General features: G+C 44.5%; 1 long non-coding RNA gene across 1 annotated transcript in view; it reads right to left on the reverse strand.

Annotated features, from left to right (window-relative positions):
- Positions 1 to 4,233: 4,233 nt before the first annotated feature.
- LOC105497512 (uncharacterized) overlaps positions 4,234 to 16,731 on the reverse strand; it is a 40,061-nt gene continuing 27,563 nt past the window's right edge. The window contains exons 3-4 of the long non-coding RNA XR_011606228.1: positions 13,150 to 13,294; positions 4,234 to 6,519 (exon numbers count right to left, since the gene is read on the reverse strand). This is a non-coding gene — a long non-coding RNA (uncharacterized lncRNA). The remainder of the gene's footprint in view (positions 6,520 to 13,149; positions 13,295 to 16,731) is intronic.

The following is a 16,731-nucleotide window of genomic DNA, read 5'->3' on the forward strand; positions in this document are numbered from 1 at the left end:
TGGTCTTTGATTGTATCTTGGATATTTCGGGTACTATGTTAGAAGACTCAGAGTCTGTCTTCTTTAAAGCTTCCATTTTAGCAGGCAGTCTCCCCATTTAGATTTAGGATGCAAGTGCTTTAGGCTGTGGTTCCAATGACGAGTTTTCAGAGCCGCTGTAATGCTATTGTAGTCGAGTTTGTTAGTGTGCTACTTGGGGGGCACTCTGCAATGTGTATGCACATTTGCATGTGTGAAACTTTCGTACTGGTCCAGTTCTAATCTTTTGACGTGTTGAATCGGTCAGTTTTACCTTTGGGTTGATCAGCTGTCTGCTCCAGACCTTCTATGCAGGCTTAAAGAATCATTTTCTCCAGTTTTTTCCTATCTGAGATCCTCTGCCCCATGTCTAGCTGGGGGTGGGGACAGAAGTCCAGACTCCCCACTCCATCTCTGCGGACACCATGCCAGTAGGGAAGGAACTTGTTGCCAACAGTCCCCTGGCCCTGGTGGGTGGGAGTGGGAGTCCACACCCCCTACCTGGCCTCTGCCGATGGCACCAGCCCAGGCTGCCTGCTGCTGCTGGGCGGGACATGGGAGTCTAGACTCTCTTTGAGACTTCACTGCAGTGCTGGAGTTGCTGCGGTGTTCACTTAGCTGAAGGTAAAGTGGGTATTACCAAAAAAGATTTCTGTCCTGTGGGCTGCCCATTTCCCTGTCTCTGCTAGAGAAATAAGGCGTTTCTTCAAGTTTTATTTTCCATCTGTGCCTTATGGTGGGTCTGGGTTGCAGGCTCCTCCAGCACCCAGTCCAGAATACAGCAAAGATAAAAACAAAACCCAGAGATTCGCCACCACCTCAGTCCTCAAGTCCTGAGTTCTCCAGCCAGGCTGCCTGCCTCTTTTTTACTTTTCCAAGGGTCCTTATGATTGTCCATTGAATTATTTCCAGGGTTTTTAGTTTCACTTAACAGAAAGGAGCAGAGGGAAGTGAATCGACTTGTCTAGGAGTAGAAAGCCGGCTCCTTTCTATGCTAGATGTTTTTGTCTTTTACATTGTAACTAGAAACTCCTGGAGTTTTTTCCTCAGAATATTGGAGTCAATCAATGTTTCTTTCATTTTCAAATACAGAAATTTCTTATAACCTGTTTACTAAAATGATAAAGAATCAGGTTAACAGAGGCCAGGCATGGTGGTTCACGCCTGTAATCCCAGCACTTTGGGAAGCCGAGGCAGGTGGATCACCTGAGGTCAGGAGTTCAAGATCAGCCTGGCCAACATGGCAAAATCCCGTCTCTACAAAAAATGCAAAAATTAGCTAGGCATGGTGGCAGGCACCTATAATCCCAGCTACTTGGGAGGCTGAGGCAGGGAGAATTGCTTGAACCCAGGAGGCAGAGGATGCAGTGAGCTGAGATCCCACCACTGCACTCCAGCCTGGGCAGGTCCCAAGAGCAAGCTGCAAAGGTGCCCGGCAAGTCTCAGCCCATGGCTGGATCCTCCCTCTGCTGCCTCTACTTGTTGGTTTTATGCCAGGTTTCCCACCTGGTTTCTTCCCAGAAGCCTAGTCTTGCAGGGGGTACAGGTGATTTTGGACAGTACTGCAGAGAGACCGGCCACTCTCCATCGTGAGACAAGTTGCATGAGGATGAGGCTTCAGAGGTCTGGCCTGACCCTGATTCAGGTGCGACGTCATGAAGGAAACAAACGTTGGCATTAGGACTGCACCCAGCATGAATGAACTGTGATTGCAGAATGAGTAAACTTTTAGTTGGAGGACCATTTCCACTCCAAACTCCCGTGGGAGTAAGTTCTTCAGAACACTGCCTTCAGGGTGCCCCAGGATTCTGTGGAAGTGCAGAGACTGGAACCGCCAACTGTCAGCCTTCTCTAGGGCAGGATGACAGCATGTTTCAGGTCCCACTGAATTGCCCAAAAGGCTGAATAAGCACATGTGCCAGCTTTCCAAGGTCCCCGAGGCTTGAGAGAAAGGGAGGGGTTGGAGGATGTATTGATGCCAACTTTCGAATGAAAACAAAATCAACATCAACATTCATAGATCTATAAGGTGTATTTTATGTCAAATAATCCATCATAATTCAACTTATAGGAATATAAAATTGCATTTGATGTTGGGGGGACATTGAAATGTCGTTGGTATGACATGGAGTGGAATCTTCAGTGTTTTTAGAAAGGCCCAATTGAACCAGGAAAGCAGGGACAAAAAGAGAAGGGTGGGGAGGGAAAAGATCAGCTTCAGTTTGTGCACAATTTTGCAATCAGAAATGTCAGAAGGAAACTATTTTAGTGTCCACACACATAAGTTTTGTTAAATGGGGTGAGGGGTTGGGCGCGGTGGCTCACGCCTGTAATCCCAGTACTTTGGGAGGCCGACGTGGGAGGATCACCTGAGCTCAGAAGTTCAACACCAGCCTGGCCAAAATGGTGAAACTCCATCTCTACTAAAAATACAAAAATTAGCTGGGCTTGATGACGGGTGCCTGTAATCCCAGCTACTCGGGAGGCTGAGGCACGAGACTCGCTTGAACCCGGGAGGCGGAGTTTGCAGTGAGTTGAGATCGTGCCTCTGCACTCCAGCCTGGGTGGAGACTTCATCTCAAAAAAAAAGAAAATGGGGTGGGGGTTTCATGAGGGGCTCACTGCTCCGGGTCTTACCTGGGTTCTGCCAGTGGTGGGGCTGTGACTTTCCACTGGCAGCCACACCAAGCTGGCCACACCTGGCACTTCTGGTGCGGTGGCTGAGGATGCCCCGGAGATGAGGTCTTCAGATGCCCCTTCATGTGCACCAGATGCCAACTGCCTGCTGTAGGGGAGGGTGGCAGAGACCCTAAGGTTCAGTGTGCAGGAGGATTAGCTGGTTTGCCAAACTTAGAGCATCCCTGCCCTGTGGGGTAAAGGGTAAGAATTGTCACCCTTTGGTGCTGGCTCCTGTGCCAGGACCCCCTCCCAGGACAAGTGCACACAATCCCCTCCCAGCACTGCTGGGACACAGCCCTGCAACTTGCAGCAGGCTCCGCCCACCTCTTCCCTACAACCCCCACTCCTGTTTGGGGCTGTAAAAATAGAAAAAAGCTCCCATACAAGCCCAAAAATGCTTTTTCTATTCTCTCACCCTACAACAATCAACACAGAAGACTTCTATGGCCGAATGTGTGGGGATTTCTCCCCAACAATACACAAGCAATCGGTTCTGCAGCGGACACCAGTTGGGTGTCCCCGACTTCAGTTCTGATACTGTCCACCTGGAGGTAGCATCAGATCCGAGTGTGAGGCCTCCATGCCCAAGACTAACCCCCTCCCCAGCCCCGCTGGATACCAGGAACAAGTGCGGGGCCTCCGGAACTCCTGACTGGCTGGCTTCAAGTTGGGGTCCCCATGGCTCCTTTTGGTTTGATGAATTTGCTAGAGTAGCTCTCATAACTCTGGGAAACACTTACCTTTAGTGGTTGATTACGAAGGACACAAATGAAGAGATGCAGAGGGTGAGGTACGGGAGAGGGAGCACGAAGCTTCGATGCCCTCCCCAGGGACCGCCCTCCAAGAAGCAACCCGTGTTCAGCCATCCAAGAGCTCCTGGCATCCAGTTCTTCGGGGTTTTTATGGAAGCTTCACGACTGATTAAACCACTGGCAACCTCCAGGCTGGGGGGTGGAGTTGAAAGTCCTGACCTCTAATCCTGCCTAGATGTTTCTCATAACCAGCTCCACCCTCCCTAGGGGCTGCCAGCCAGCAGGTAATTCATTCCTGTACAAAAGACATCACTGTGGAGTTGCTAAGGATTTCAGGAGTCATGTGCCGGGAAATGGGGTTCACAATATCACAGGGGCCATGCTGGGGCTCCCGTGAGCCTGAGTCACCCAGCCTTGTCCATAGTGTGCTCAGGAGCCCTGCACTGCAGGGCAGGATGTGCATCCCGTGCATGGGACAGGGGACACCGAGGAGCTTAGAAGTGTGACAGGACTGGGCCATGACAACCCATTCTCCTGCCAAGGAATAGTGAGAGAGAAGGCTCCCCAGGGCGCAGCCACAGCACACCTAGGGCGTCCATGGAAGCAGACCCCACGCAGGCCTCTCCCTGTGAGTTCGGGTCATCTGAGACTGGTCATTTGAGCCCGGGCCATGTGCTGTTGATGATGTGAGACCACAGCCTATCCAGGAATCGAAACTGAGGCATCTGCTCCAGCCACCTGTGATTTATGGGCATTAATTGCAGACCTGCTCCTGTCTTATAAAATCAGGATGGAGCCGCCACTGCTGAGGCAAGGAAAAGATTTGTCTAAAATATTGGCTGCTGTCGTCGATACTGGGACCTCTTGAGCCAGGTCCCTTCCGCATTCTGATGAGGTAAGGCTGCCCTGGAAGAAAAAGGTCTCCAGAACATAAATCTATTTGACACCAAATGTGTCCTCACGGCGAGCCAAACCCCCTGTGCAGGAGCCAGAGATACAGACACAGAAAAAGAGGAGCTGGTTCTGTCTTCAAGGACAGAAAGAAAGAGAAACTGCCTGGTGCTAAAGCAAGCCCTCTTTGCAGCTTATTCCAAGCCCAAACCAGCTCCAGCAACTCTTGCCAAAGCCGTAGCTCTTCACGGGGATGGAAAAGCAATCTCATCCTGTGTGGCCATCGGGATGGTTTTCTCCTCCCCTCGTGCCTGCTGTAGACGAGGGGCGTTTCCTCACGCCGTGACTGTTGCTTTGGCCAATGGAGCGTTAGCAGTGAGGTGTGGGCAAAGGCCTGCAATATGCTTGTGCGTACAGTTGGCTCCGCTCCTGGGCTCTGGCCCTTCACCAGGAGAACACGTCCAGGTGCTGCTGATCAAAGGAGAAGGAGCCTGTGGGGCACGTCGGAGGCCACCCTGCCACTTAGAGCCCAGTGCAGCTGAGCCCAGTGGCCTGCACAGCCTTGTGTGAAGTGCTACAAGACACTGAAACTGTGAAGTTGTCTGTTACACAGCATTATTGTGCCAATAATCCGTCACCACATCCAGGACTTTAGAGAAGCAAGACGCTGATAGGATGCTCCCGCCACCATCTTCAGAATTATCTGAAAAACAACCCTGACACCAACATAATTTTTTTTTCTCTCACTTCTTCAAAGTATATTATTCCCTCAGTCTGTGAGTCAGGGGTTATTTTATTTTTAAAGTTTGCTGCCTCCTCAGTAGATATAATTTGACCCTAATTTTGTAAGACATGAATATATATAAATATATTCCAGAGATGAGACTGAAATGCTCAAGATAGTGACAGCAGTATTTCTGGGTTGAGAGATCTAGAGTGACTTATGTTCCACTGAAAACATTTCTATATTTGTTCACATTTTCTATAATAAGTCATTATTTTATGATCAGCTATATATACTTGATTTTCGAACAGATAAAGCTTAACATAAACATGGTTTAAACATAAAGTTTACTTCCCCAGAAACTTTGTTCACAATGTCAGAAACACAGGGCAGGAAGATAAGTCAATCCTTGCGCAACAGAGTCGCTGTTCACCCTGGGAAGGGAGGTAACTGCCAGAAACCCAGACAAAGGGATCCTCAGATGCTGTTGGCCTCTTCTGCTTAGGAACTGATGGCAGAAAATATTTGTCCTTGAGAAAGCCAGCCCCTGATTAAATGTTACTATTCTCTGATACAATGTCAGTAAATCATTTCCAAAACCCCGAACACTGAAATAGTGGGAGGTGGCCATGACCACTTGGGTGATTTCTCACCTGGGAGGACGTCATAAAGGTGAAGACAAGCACTGGGGTACAAATGTGCTTGCAATGGGGACATCTGCAGCGAGCAGAGAGTGGGGCACACACCTCCCTAGACTCGTTTCTCAGAAACACATCAGGTCACCCACTTTCTCTCCAAAAGCAGAACATAAAGTCAGATTGAGCTCATGTTCCCTTGTCCATGAATAACTGGATGTGTGAGGTTATGACAGATTTAGAACCTGCCAAAATCAGAGTGAGTGTCCTTCCTGGGCTAGAACACACTCTACTTCTCTGAAGTGGAATAAGACGGAAATTTCATAACCTCAAGGGACAGAGAACATTGCCCACTGCAGCAGATGGTAATACTCAGGGGCATCCTCCAGGGTTCGTCAGGTGGGCAGAACCAGAATGGGTCATGGGATGAGAGATCTATTACAGGAACGAGACCTTGCCAGTTGCGGGAGGAGCTAGAGAAGCGAAGGTATCAGAGGGAAGTTGGCAGAGCGGAGGAGTCACCAATTAGCCGGTCTGAGAAATCAAGCTTGTCGTGTTGCCAAAACTGGTCTCTGAAGGCAGAGGAGACGTCTACAGCAAGCTACTTCTTCTGTGGGTTTTCAGCCAAGCACCTGAAGATGGTCTGGAGCTATCGTTGGCCAGGAAGATGCCCCACAGTGAAGACGACCAAATGGACAAGGAGTACAAGGACACGCAGGAGGCTGTGGCACCTCCAAGTGTGTCTGTCACCACACCTAACTGCGCTGACCTTCGGAGGGTAATGGCTGCTGCCTGCTGATCAGAATTGGCTGAGTCCTTTCTGTAAGGAAGGAAGGGGAAAGGGAAATCAAAAGGGAATCTGGCCTTGTCAGTTTCTACGGCGAGGCTCTGCCAGCAAAAAAACAGTGGCTATGGGCCAGGCAGCCCGCCTGCTGCAGAGCCAGCTCTTCCAGCTAAGGGCTTCTCCACCTCAGCACTGCTGATGCTTCCAGCCCAGTGATCCTTTGTGGTGGGAGTTTATCCTGAACATCCTTGGCCTCCACCCACAGGATTCCAAGGGCATAGTCCCTGCAAGTCATAACCAAAACCATCTCCAGACATTGCCAAATGTCCCCAGAGTGGTGGCAGACAAAATCCTGCCAGCTGAGAACCATCGTTTTACCTTCTGCATCTCAGAGTGCTGAACCAAGGTTTGAGAACATAATGAAGCTTATTCGGTCACATTGTGCTCACTAAAAAACAGTGTTTTAAAAAATTTTAGTGAGAATAGAAAGGATTTCTATGCAATTAATAAACAACTAAGGGCTGGGCATGGTGGCTCACACCTGTAATCCCAGCACTTTAGGAGGCTGAAGCAGGAGGATCACTTCAGGCCAGGAGATTGAGACGAGCCTAGGTAACATAGCAAGACCCCATCTCTACAAAAAGTTTAAAAATTAGCTGGGCATGGCTGTTGCCTAGCAAGTAAATAAATCCAGTGTTCTATTTTTCCATCACTGTGGCACTCATTGCCTTTCCTTTAACAATTCTGGAGATTCCACTAAGATACCTTGTCGATTCCCCTTGTCTGCAGCAGTGGACAGCTCAATCTGAGGAGTGTGAGCCCTCAGCTCAAAGGGCTGAGCCCACGGTCAGGGGCTCTGCTGCTTTTCGTGGTGAGTCACTCAACAGCAATAATGCCTTTCTTGTTTGCGGAGTTATAACCTGAGTACTGGTCAGCAGTTTCCAATGCATGACTCAGAGTGTGAGACTTTGCTGGGATACTAAAGTGATTTGTTGAGTTTTCAACCTTGATTTGTAACTTATCTGTTAACTCTCTTTTGAAAGAAATCTTTGTCGTGGAGGAGTGAATAAGCTACTGAGCATCTGCAGAGTCCCACAGCTCTCTAAATTTCTGCCTATTCTATTTATAGTCTGTAATTCTCATTCAAATGCATGTTGGGTCATGGAGACTAATGCTGTCCAGAAAAAAACTGGCCCAGTCTTGACTCAATCTGAAAGTCTCTCTGTTACACAAAATTGTCATTTTCCATACTTATCACAGTTATCTGTGGGTTTGTCTCTCTGTTTCTTGTTCTAAAAATTCTGCAGAAAGTTTGGGATTGAAGCATTTATGCAAGAGTCATACGTAACAATTAAAATGGTAAATTTTATGTTATATATATTTCATCACAATAAAAAATAAGTCAAATGCTGGCTGTATAAACTAAAAATAAAGAGTCAGACACAGACTTATGGGAGGCAGCTAGAGCAGTACTCACAGATAAACTTATAATTGTAAATACTTATGATAACAAAGAAAAAAGATCTCAAATCAGCAACTTAACCTTCCACAGTAAGACACTATGAAAGAACAGCAAGCTAAACCCAAAGCAAGCATAAGAAAGGAAATCAGAAGAATTAGAGAGGAATTTAATGAAATAGCAATTAGAAAAATAATGGAGAAAATCAACAAAATCGAAAGTTGGTTTTTGTTGTTGTTGTTGTTTTTGTTTGCTTTTCCTTTTTTTTTTTTTTTTTTTTTTGAGAGAAGTCTCACTCTTGTCGCCCAGGCTGGAGTGCAATGGCACAATCTTGGCTCACTGCACCCTCCACCTCCTGGGTTTAAGCGATTCTCCTGCCTCAACCTCCCGAAGAGCTGGGATTACAGGTGTGTGCCACCACGCCCAGCTAATTTTTGTATTTTTAGTAGAGACAGGGTTTCACCATGTTGGCCAGGCTGGTCACGAACTCCTGACCTCAGGCAGTCCGCCTGCCTTGGCCTCCCAAAGTGCTGTGATTACAGGTGTGAGCCGCTGTTACTGTGCCCAGCCAAAAGTTGATTCTTCTAAAAGATCAACAAAGTCGGCCAACCTTTACCTAGGCTGACTGACAAAAAAGACAGATGAGTCAAATTACTAAAATCAGAAATTAATGAGAGGCCATTGCCACCAACTTACAGAAATAAAAAAGAATTGTGAGGGAATACTATGGACATCTGTATGCCAACAAATTAGGTAACTTAGATGAAATGGACAAATTCTTAGAAAGACATAAACTCCAAAACTGATTCTAGGAAAACACAGAAGATATAAATAGTCACAGAAAAGAGATTGAATTAGTAATAAAAGAAAAAAATCTAGGCCAGGTGCAATGGTATAAGCTTGTACTCCCAGCACTTTGGGAGGCTGAGGTGGGTGGATAGTTTGAGCTCAGAAATTTGAGACTAGCCTGGGCAACATGGTGAAACCCCATCTCTACAAATACGAAACAACAACAACAACAAAACTAGCCAGGTTCAGGGGTGTGTGCCTGCAGGCCCAGCTACTCTGGGAGATGGAGGTGGGAAGGTCGCTTGAGCCCAGGAGGTCAAGGCTGCAGTGAGACTGCACTCCAGTCTGGGCAACAGAGTGAGGGCCTGTCTCAAAAAAAAAAAAAAAAGGAAAAGAAAAGAAATTCCCACAAAGAAAAGTGCAGCACTGAGGAATTCTACCAAACGTTTACTGAAGAATTATACTGATCTTTCACAAAATCTTCCAAAAAATAGAAGAGAAGGTAACACTTTCCAACTCTTCCTATGAGCCTGATAATAGCCCAATACCAAAAACAAAGATATCACAAGAAAACCATAGACCAGTATCTCTTCTGAGTACAGATGCAAAAATCCTGAACAAATTACTACCAAATTGAATCTAGCAACGTGTAAAAAGGATTTTACACCATAATCAAGTGGGATTTATCCCAGGGATGGAAGGTTGGCTTAATATCTAACAATAGATTATTTTAATACACCACACCATTACAATAAAGGAAAAAACACACAACAATCTTACTAGATGCAAAAAAGCACTTGGCAAAGTTTAATACTCTTTCATAATTTAAAAAACCACTTTTGAAAACTAGCAATAGAAGTTCCTAAGTCTGATAAAAAGCATCTGTGAAAAATTTACAGCTAATATCATACTTAGTAGACAGACTGCTTACTTTTCCCTACGATCAAGATGTCTGTTCTTGCCACCTCTACTCACTATTGTACCGGAAGTTCTAGCCAGTGAAATTAGGCAAGAAAATGAAACAAAAGCCATGAAAATTGTAAAGGGAAAAATAAAAACATCACTATTTGCAGATTATCTAATCCTGTCTATAGAAAATCCTAAGGGGTCTAAGAAAAAAATTAATATTAGAACTAATAAATGAGTTCAGCCAAGTTTCAGGATACAAGATCAATATCAAAAAATCAGTTGTATTTCTATACATTAGCAGCGCAAATCAAAAAAATGAAATTAGAAAAACAGGCTGGGCACAGTGGCTCATGCCTGTAATCCTAGCACTTTGGGAGGCTGAGGTGGGCAGATCACTTGAGGTCAGGAGTTCGAGATCAGCCTGGCCAACATGGTGAAACCCTGTCTCTACTAAAAGTACAAAAATCAGCTGGGCATGGTAGTGCATGCCTGTAGTCCCAGCTACTCGGAAGGCTGAGGCACAAGAATCACTTGAACATGGGAGGCACAGGTTGGAGTGAGAGATTGCACCACTGCACTCCACCTTGGGCAACAGAGTAAGACTCTGTCTCAAAAAATAATAATAATAAATTAGAAAAACAAATTCATTTATGAGATAATTAAAAGCAATAAAATACCTAGGAGTAAATTTGACAAAAGAAGTGCATAACTTATGCTCTAAATACCATAAAACATTGCTGAAAGAAATTAAAGAAGCTCTAAATATATGCAAAAACATATCCCATGTTCATGTATTCAAAGACTTAATAATGTTAACATGGCAATATTACCCAAAGTGATCTACAAAATTAAAGTAATTCCTGTCAAAATCCCAGCTGACTTAATTGCAAAAGTTGACAAGCTGATTCTAAAATTCATATAGAAACTCATGGACCCAAAATAGCAAAAAAGAAAAAATTTTGAAAAAGAAGAACAAATCTGTAGCACTTAAAATTCCCAATTTCATAACTTAATGTGAAGTTAACAATAATCAAGACAGAGTAGTATTGGCATAAGGATAGATATATAGATCAGTGGAATAGAATTAAAAATCTAGAAACGAACCTCTGTATCTATATATTCAACTGATTTTCATTAACGATCCCAAAACCATTCAACAGGGGGGAGAAAATAATCTTTTCAACTGGGTGTGGGGAATAACAATTATACACACACACACACACACACACACACATATATACATTTTATATATATATATATATATATATTTTTTTTTTTTTTTTTTTTTGAGACAGAGTCTTGCTCTGTTGCCAGGCTGAAATGCAGTGGTGCGATCTCAGCTCACTGCAACCTCTGCTTCCCGGGTTCAAGCGATTCTTCTGCCTCAGACTCCCAAGTAGTTGGAACTATAGGCGCACGCCATGACACATGGCTAATTTTTTGTATTTTTAGTAGAGACGGGGTTTCATCACATTGGCCAGGATGATCTTGATCTCTTGACCTTGTGATCCACCTGCCTTGGCCTCCCAAAGTGCTGGGATTACAGGCGTGAGCCACCACACCTGGCCAATAATAATCTTTTCAACAAATGGTGCTGGGACAACTGGATGTCTACATGCAAAAGAATTAAACTGAACCCCTACCTCATGCCACATGCAAAGCTGAAAGACAAGTAAAAATGAATTAAAGACCTAAACATAAGAGCTAAAACTATGGAATTCTTAGAACACATAGACTTAAATCCTCATAACCTTGGATTAAGCAACATTTTCTTAAGGATGACACCAAAAGCACAAGAAACAAAACCAAAAGTAGATAAATTGGACTTCACTAAAATTAAAATTTCTGTATTTCAAAGGACAACATTAAGGAAGTTAAAATACAAGTACAGAATGGGAGAAAATATTTGCAAATTATCCCATCAACTCAACAATAAAAACACAAATAACACAACTGAAAAGTGGACAAAGGATTAGAATAGACATTTCTCCAACATATACAAATGGAGCAATAAGCACACAAAAAGATGTTCAACATCATTAGCCACCAGGAAAATGCAAATCTAAACCACATGAGATAGCACTTCACATCCAACAGAAAAGCTAGACTCAAAAATACAGGTGATAACAAGCATCGAAAAAGACATGAAGGGGCCGGGCGCGGTGGCTCAGGCCTGTAATCCCAGCACTTTAGGAGGTCGAGGTGGGTGGATCACAAGGTCAGGAGATCGAGACCATCCTGGCTAACACGGTGAAACCCCGTCTCTACTAAAAACTTATCCGGGCGTGGTGGTGGGCGCCTGTAGTCCCAGCTACCTGGGAGGCTGAGGCAGGAGAACAGCGTGAACCTGGGAGGCAGAGCTTGCAGTGAGCCGAGATCGCAGCCTCTGCACTCCAGCCTGGGCAACAGAGCGGGACTCTGTCTCGAAAAAAAAAAAAAAAAAGAAAAGAAAGAAAGAAAAAGATGTGAAGGAATTGTAACTCTCATACACTACTGATGAGATTGTAAATTGGTACAGTCACTTTGGAGAACAGACTGGCCGTTCCTCAAATGGTTACCATATACCCCAGTAATTCCATTTGTAGGCGTATACTGAAGATAAATAAAAACATATGCCTGCATAAAAGCTTGTACATGAATGTTCAAAGCAGCATTATTCATAATATCCAAAAAGTGGAAACAACCCAAATGTCCACCAACCGATGTATGAATAAAATAAAATGTGGTATACATTTTGTTGGATATCATTTGTCAAGAAGAATAAATGAACCACTGATATATGCTTCAGCATGAATGAACCCTGGAAACAGTATGCTAACTGAAGGAAACTCGTTCCAAAAGACCATACGTTCTATGATTTTACTTTTGTGATATGCCCAGAAGTGGCAGGTCTTTACAGATAGAAAGTAGATTACTGTTTGCCAAGGGCTGATGGGACAATGACAAAGGGATGCAGAGTTCCTCCTTGGGAAAATAAAAACGTTCTAAAATGGATTGTGTGATAACTCTATGAACATATACTAAAAGCCATTTAATTGTGCACTTTACATGGGCAGATTGCCCAGTATATAAGTGATATCTCAATAAAGCCAGTTATTGAAAGGAGTCATATAATATAGACAGGGAAGTAAACACTCAAAGGGTTCTGCCTGAATTCGTCATCATAGAAGTGAGTCCTGGCCAGTCGCGGCGGCTCAGGCCTGTAATCCCAGTACTTTCGGAGGCCGAGGCAGGCAGATTGCCTGAGCTCAGGAGTTCAAGACCAGCCTAGGCAACATGGTGAAACCCCATCTCTACTAACATAAAATTAGCCAGGCATGGCAGCAAGTGCCTGCAGTCCCAGTTAATTGGGAGGCTGAAGTAGGAGAACTGCTTGAACTTGGGAGGTGGAGGTTGCAGTGAGCCAAGATCGCACCACTGCACTCCATCCTGGCTGGCCGACAGAGCAAGACTCCAAGACTCCATCTCCAAAAAAGAAAAGGAAAGAAGTGAGTCCCAAAATTACTAACCCAGTCAGAAGAAATTGGGATCAGCCAGGCATGGTAACTCATGTTTGTAATCCCATAATTCCAGCTCTCTGGGAGGCCAAGGCAAGAAGATTGCTTGAGCCCAGGAGTTCAAGACCAGACCGGGAAACATGGCGAGGTGCTATCTCTGAAAAAAGAGAAAGAAATTGAGTTCACTGTGAGACTGCAAACTTAGAGGAACACCAAATGCATACTACAGCAGGGCATTAGCAGAGAATACTTCGAAATGGAGCATACGGAAAAGAAAAGAAATCCATGGCCCTCCAATTTGCAGAGCTCACTCCAAACCTTAAAGCCAGGGATGATGAGACATGTGACAATTCTGTTTCTCAGTTAACCTAGAATTAAGTCTAATTGGTGAAAGAAAATAGATGTAGACCCTGCTAACAGCAAGGACTTTGGAAAAATGTATCCAGCATCAAAGGAGGACTCAAAGGCCAAAGTATTTTGAAAAGAAGAGGCAGAGAACGCAAGGCAGATATCAGGAGCCTTTACCCATTAAATCATAAAGCACGAAAGTTGAAAACCACAGCAACGACACCTCCCTGCCACCTCATCAAAGTTGCCACATTACAGTAGCTTGTTCGTGGTGGGGAACCAGCCATTTTCTCATGTGATTACCTTATTTATTTATTTATTTATGTAGAGACGGAGTCTCACTCTGTCTCCCAGGCTGGAGTGCAGTGGCGTGATCTCGGCTCACTGCAAGCTCCGCCTCCCGGGTTCACGCCATTCTCCTGCCTCAGCCTCCCAAGTAGCTGGGACTACAGGTGCCTGCCACCAGGCTTGGCCAATTTTTTTTACTTTTTTAGTAGAGACAGAGTTTCGGCCTCCCAAATGCTGGGATTACAGGCATGAGTCACTGCGCCCAGCTCTGATTACCATATTTCTGAAAGACATAATAGTTTTGTGGGAAATGCTCAGTATTTTATTGATTTGGGGTACTAGAATAAGACGTGATTTATTTCAGAGTGAAATATGTGAGGTTTTTCCTGACTGCAGCAGGTCACACTGGAAGCAGGGCAAATGTCAGATTTATGCTTTTGGTCTTGTCTTGAAAGCAAAAGGCTGGTTGTAGCCAACAGAGCTCTCGCTGGCATAATTCCAGAGGCCATAAGAGTGCTCAGCTATGTCTTCTATTGTCTCATTCAGAAGAAAAGAAATCATTGATTGTATTAGCTTTCTACTGATGCCTAACAAATTACCTCAAAATTAGCAGCTTAAAACAGCACCCGTTGATCACCTCACCATTCTGGAGGTCAGAAGTCCAGGTGGTTTGACTGGCTTCTCTGCTCAAGGTCTCACGAGGCTGACATTGAGGTGCTGGCCAGGCTGGGTTTTTAATCAGAAGGCTCGAGGAATAACCCATTTCATGCTGACTCGGGATGCTGGCAGAGTTCCGTTCTATGCAGTTGTAGGACTGGGGAACTTGTTTCCTTTCTGGTTGTCAGCTAGGGGTGAAGAGCCACTGTCCTCAGAGGCCGTCTGTGTCTTCAAACCAGTGATGGCACTTCAGTTCCTTCTTGTGCTTGGGCTCTTTCCCCTTCTGCCTTCTCTTCTACCTGCCTCTACTCCCATCAGCTAGGGAAAGTCCTCTACATTTAAGGACTTGTGTAATTAGATTAGGCTCACATGGATAATCTCACAGGTTAATCTGTGAATCTTAAGTTCAGCTGATTTGGGACCTTAATTATAACTGCAAAATCCCTTGTCAGCAGTACCTAGATGAACATTTGATGGAATAACCAGGGGCGGAAATCTTGGGGCATGGAGGCACTTTTAGGACATGGCCTACCATATCTATAGACATAAAGAGACACAAAGGCCTACTTCTAGTTGACACAAGGGCCACTCTGTCTATCCTGAACCCTACTGCAATAAAACAGTCACTCAGAGAAATCAATGGGTTACTACAGTGGGTATTTCAAACCCACTTTTCTATCCATAGCCTTGACCACCATATGAGGACTAACAGAAGAAAACACTGTTTTCTCCTCCGTGGTTTCATGCCTCTCCACCCACCTGGTAGAGGCCCTTTATATAAATGCAGCTACAGGATTAAGTGCCCACCTGAAAGATCATTCTTGGAAAGTAAAGAACTACTAGAAACCCAATTTCATGGCATGCTATTTCTACACTTGACTTTCCTAAACTTGCCTAGACCATGACTCTTGAAACTGTAGATAACTCACTCCGGCTGGTACATTGCAATTTATGAGCAAAAGCTCTGTTAATGGAGGACATACAATAGGAATGGAGCCTAAAAACACACGGGTAGATCCTCTTAGCTCAGTAGCCTGAGCTACTCTAATGTCCGCTGAAAGCAGAAGTTATTCAAGGAATAAAACCAATTATACATTCTTAAATCAAAAGTGTCTCACAAAAGTCTATGTATTGCCTTTTTACAAACCTAATGGAAAAGGATGGGATGTTCATTTGTTCAAGACTTAAGAAACATCCCTAAAGTTATTTCTAGGTTTCCCACAGTGCCGCATTCTAATGCTATTCTATCTCTAGTTTCACTTACAGGCAAATAGTTCACTGTGGAAGACCTTTCTCAGCCTTCTTTGGTATCTCTATAAATAAAGATAATCGATAGGTATTTTCTTTATTTGGAATGACTAACAGTATACAGATATTTGGGCAATAATACCTCAGAAACACCTTAGATTCCTTCCAGTCTTTAAATCATGATTTAAAGGACATACTCCTGAAAGGTTAAAATTTCATTCAATATAGAAGATGTGGGGAAAAGAAAGATCAGACTGTTACTGTGTCTATGTAGAGGAAGTAGACATAAGAGACTCCATTTTGTTCTGTACTAAGAAAAACTCTTCTGCCTTGAGATGCTATTAATCTGTAACCCCAGCCCTAACCCTGTGCTCGCAGAAACACGTGCTGTGTTGACTCAAGGTTTAATGGATTGAGGGCTATGCAGAATGTGCTTTGTTAAAAAAGTGCTTGAAGGCAGTAGGCTTGTTAAAAGTCATCACCATTCTCTAATATCAAGTACACAGGGACACAATACACTGCGGAAGGCAACAGGGACCTCTGCCTAGGAAAACCAGGTATTGTCCAAGGTTTCTCCCCATGTGATAGCCTGAGATATGGCCTTGTGGGAAGGGAAAGACCTGACCGCCCCCAGCCCAACACCCGTAAAGGGTCTGTGCTGAGGAGGATTAGTAAAAGAGGAAGTCCTCTTTCCAGTTGTGATAAGAGAAAGGCATCTGTCTCCTGCTCATCCCTGGGCAATGGAATGTCTCGGTGTAAATCCTGATTGTATGTTCTATTTACTGAGATAGGAGAAAACCACCTTAAGGCTGGATGCTAGCAGCAATACTGCTCTTTAATGCACTAAAATGTTTGTGTACGTGCACAACAAAGCACAGCACCTTTTCTTAACCTTGTTTATGACACAGAGACCTTTGTTTACATGTTTTCCTGCTGACCCTCTCCCCACGATTACCCTATTGTCCTGCCACATCCCCCTCTCCAAGATGGGAGAGATAATGATCAATAAATACTGAGGGAACTCAGAGACCAGTGCTAGCGTGGGTCCTCCCT

Source organism: Macaca nemestrina, chromosome 7 (genome assembly GCF_043159975.1).
Source record: "Macaca nemestrina isolate mMacNem1 chromosome 7, mMacNem.hap1, whole genome shotgun sequence".
Lineage (NCBI taxonomy): Eukaryota > Metazoa > Chordata > Mammalia > Primates > Cercopithecidae > Macaca > Macaca nemestrina.